Below are 4,417 nucleotides of genomic sequence, written 5' to 3' on the forward strand. Positions count from 1 at the left end.
GGAGGCAGCTGGATATAGAGTGCCTCTGGCTCGGGCTCCTCCTGCCTCCCGCCCATCCCGGCTCTGGCAACTGCGCGCCCTGCAGTTCCGGCTCGGCCCCGAGGCAGCCGCAGCTCCGCATGGGAACTTACCTCGTGCCTTTGTCCACCACTAATGCGGGCAGGGTGTGGGCCATGCTGCAGCTCCCCCAGCCACATGCCAGGCACAAGGGGTGGAGCCAGACAAGAAGCTGCACGTGCTGTCCCTAGCTCGTCTAACCGGGCACGGATGGGGCAGCCCTGCGCCACGCAGCCCTCGGGGCAGTGGCGGCAGGACCCAGCTCACTGATGAGCCCGGCCCCATAGGTGTAAGCAGCTCCCCTCCCTTCGCTGTTGGCTGGGGCCTGTAGGCCGCCCCTGCCCGCCTTGCCTCGCTGCCGCCACTCCATGCTCGGCGGTGGGTCCTTGCTTCGTGGTGGTGGGTCCTCGCTTCGTGGCGGTGGCTCCGCGGTGGCTCTGTGTTCCGTGGCAGCAGCGGTGCCATCGCAGGCCAGATGAGATGGCTTGGCGGGCCACGTGGCCGCCCAGCGGGCTGTATGTTGGACCAGCCTGGCATAGATCATACCAAGTGATTTTATTTGGTTTGTACTTATATAGTTATTACCACTTTGAAATGTAGTATTTTTCTTCTGCAGTAGTACCTACCTTTTAATACTACTTCTCTGCATATAGTAGGGAATAGTATGGAGTATGAATCCAGTCTTTTGATAGTTACCAAACAATTGTCTGTTTTGTTCTTGAATTAGGTGGATGTTGCAAGGCAGTATCTCATACTGGCTTCCAGCATCCTCAGCCTCATGTTCTCATACATCAAAATAGTTTAACGTTATTATAAAGAACACCTTTGTTACAAGAGCTTTCAGATGTAGTAACCATTTTTCTGTTCTGTCTGAGGAAATGAGAATAACTAATTAGCTGTAACAGAAAATGAGGGAAGGTTGGTTTAGTGTTCTTAAAAGAAAGGTACATCTTTCCTATGGTTTGTCATTTGAACAGACTAAAACAGAAGACTATAATAGAGCTAGTTAAAGCTGGAAGCCTGTGATTTAGCTGCCTGTCCTGTCTGTGAGAGTGCATGGTGTGAAACTTGGGTTTGATAATGGGCGTTGTTTGACTTAGTCTTGTTAAATGACGTTGACTTGGAGAGAGTATTGTATTAATCATCATTACTGATAAAAACCTTTTTGTTGATTGTATGTTTGAAGTAATTGTAAATGGTTTTGTGTTTGGTTTATAACTAAATGATGGGGTAAGGAGGATTGCTATAGTAAAGGGATGGGATGGTATTACTTGATGCACCTTAAAGCTTGCTATTTAGATATGTTTTTCATATGTATTTGTAGAGAGATGTCAACCTGTATACCTCAGTATGATGCATAGCATATCCAGAAAATATACCAGTGTTAGAAATTATATATATATTTTTAATAATAAATAACAAAGTAGACTTGGATCATGAAATTATGGATCTGGAGAGTACCTTGAGATCATTATGTTCTACCCAGATCTGTTTTTCAGGGATCTAGACTGTGACCAGCAGATATTTAGTTAACCTGTTCTTTAAAGCCTGTAATGAAGGAAAATCCATAATATCTCCATCACAGTGTTTTCACCACCATAAGGTTATTTTTTCTCATAGTCAACCTAAAACTAATAGAACTGGGAGAACTTGGAAAAGGTTATTACCAACCCCAACCTCAACCTTTGACATTGAGACTAGGGACAGAATGTGCACATAAACCAGTATAAGTGATTGGAAACCAGTTCAGGTCTGTAACAGAACAGAAGTTTAGTGCACATAAATCACTTTCAAAATGGCCAAAACCAGCTTAAGGTAAACCTGGATGGATGTAGTATCAGACTTGACTGATTTAGGTGAAATCAGTTTATTGAACTAATGGCCCAGATCCTCTCCAGATTCAAGTTAACTCAGAGTCCCCCAGCATCCCAAGATGCTTTGCATTTCCCCCACCTCCCCCACAACCTCCCCCCCTCCCACTGCAATTGAATCGACTCTGTCTTGGGTTTTTTAACTCTCTGTACTTAGCCAGAGTGAGACCCTTTAAAAAAACTCCCACATGATTAACAACGTGATATCATTAAAAAAAAAAAAAAAAGGAATTTTATTTTTTTTTTTTTTAATTTGCCTTCTGGTTTTTGAAACTTTTATCTTAGTGACTCTCAACTAGTGTACTGTGGCACCCTATGGTGCTGCTTGAGGGGTGCAGTTGTACCCAGCCTGCGTGTGAGGAGTAAAGCACTCTTCCCATTGCTTAGCTCAGCTTGTCCACTGCAGCATCTTGTAGCCTAGCATCATCCTCAGCTGATCTTTGGGGACTGCTCGTGCTGCTGCTGTCCTACCCCACCCTCCCACACGCCTACACTCTCCATCTCTACACTCTGAGCAGCACACTCTACTGTGGGCAGGCAGACATGTGGATGGAGCTTCACTTTTCAACCTAGCTAACCCCTGCAGTTCCTCATATACCCCTAACAGCTAGTGGAAGGGGCCATGGGGTAGGGGGGTGGGGGCAGTGGCTGCAGTTGCTGGGATGCATGACCCCAGGAGAGCAGCCTCAGCTGTGGAGACTACCTTTGTCATAGAAAGCATGGCAAGAGCAGGGCACAGCAGAGTTGAGGTCCCATCACTGCCTCCCTCTCTTGGCACCAGCTAAATTAGTGTTTTTCAACCTTTTTAGCAAGGTAGCCCTCTGATTTTCCTGATTTCTATTCTAGTTGAGTGAATGCCACCTCACTGAGAAAAGTTATGGAGAGGTGCCTTAAGACTAAAAGGTTGAGAACCATTGCTCTTATAGGGTGTACTTTCAAGCTTTTCTTTGTAAACATAATGGCGAGAAGCCTTAGTTAAACAACAACAACAACAAACAACCCAGACAAGGTTGCTGAGTTATTATATGAATTAGAAAAAGCCAAATGACATGGGACTTATCGTGAGAGTTGGCAATAGACCAAAAGCAACTGGATAAAGGTATAGAATGGCTGAGGTGTATTTCAAGGTAAACATGACTAGGATGTTTGTCTTTGAGCCATGGACCAGGGACCTCACTAAGTGGTTTACCAAGATCTTATGGAGATCATAAAGATTCATAAGATGCATACTTTTTTTTTTAATGAAAATCTTTCTCAAACCAAATTTTCCCCCAAAGCGAACAAAATGTAGGACACGAACTGCCTTATTCTGTTCCTGTGCAGAACATTATGCTTAGAAAAACAAATCCAGTTTCGTATCTTCTGATGTAAATAAAAGATATCATGTCACGTGACTGGATTAGAAATGACATCTATTTTTAGAAGACAGGCAAGAGACAGAGAATAGATACAGCCTGTATATGCTAGCATAGGTAATACTGAGCATTAAAATACATTAACATCAGTGTTCCACATATCCACTTGAAAGATAATTCTCTTGTAATGGAGTCCTCTAGTATTTCTTCTTTGCTAGAAAGAGCAAGTTTTTAAAAAAATATTCAGTATTCATGGGGGAAGAGAAAATCTAGGTGTGATCTTCAAAATGAATTTGGTCTAATGTATCAGCAGGTTTATTAGTTTAATTTCTACTTTTAATGTACACTCATTCATTGGGTATTGAAGTAGACTGGCTTTTATGTTTTGGGGTTGTAGGTAGAGGTGCACCAATACACCGGTTTGATATTGGATTATAAAGAAAATTGGGTGCATCAGAAATCGGCCTGATGCGGATGATAATTTGTCTGATAAATGCTCTTGTGTGCATGCAGTGAGGAGCACAGCTTGGCAGCGTGAAGAACAGCGTGCATCTGGTAAATCTGGTGTGAGGGAAGGAGAGGGGACAGGGGCAGGTGCTGCTTGGGCAGGGCCACGGGATGGAGCTGCAGCTTGTTGGAGGCAGGGTGGCTGCATGCATCCCCAGAAGTCATGGGGGGGTGCCCCCCCAGATCTGTACAGAGCAGAGGGGCTGCAGCTGCGGGCTGGAGCTAGGGCTGCGCTGGGCTCTTGGTGGGTGCTGGACTGGGGCCTCAGCTATGGAGGGGGCTGCAGGCACCCCAGATTTAGCTGTAGCCTTACTCCCAGTACTGCTGCTGCTGCACACCTGGCTCTTCTTGTCATGTGGGTGAAGGCAACACATTGAGCCAGGGCTGTGCCAGGCATGTGGCGGTGCTGGGAGCGGGGCTACGGTGAAATTTGAGGTGGCTTTAATCCCCTCTGTAGCCCCTGCCGAGAAGAGCCTGGCACAGCCCTGGCTCCAGCCCGCAGCTGCAGCCCACCCACCCTGCCCCACACAGATCCAGGGGGAAAACCCTCTTCTCTGTTCCTGAGGAACTTTCCTTGTTCCAATTATTAGACTCAGCTCACAGTACTGTCCTTGTGAAGAATGAGAG

The 4,417-nt window shown here is 45.8% G+C and overlaps 1 protein-coding gene across 1 annotated transcript in view; it reads left to right on the forward strand.

Moving 5' to 3' along the window:
* The window catches only part of SPIRE1 (spire type actin nucleation factor 1), a 170,568-nt gene that overhangs the window by 41,710 nt on the left and 124,441 nt on the right, over window positions 1-4,417 (forward strand). The window lies entirely within an intron of this gene.

Source organism: Crocodylus porosus, unplaced genomic scaffold (assembly GCF_001723895.1).
Source record: "Crocodylus porosus isolate Cpor-Errol unplaced genomic scaffold, CroPor_comp1, whole genome shotgun sequence".
Taxonomy (NCBI): Eukaryota; Metazoa; Chordata; order Crocodylia; family Crocodylidae; genus Crocodylus; species Crocodylus porosus.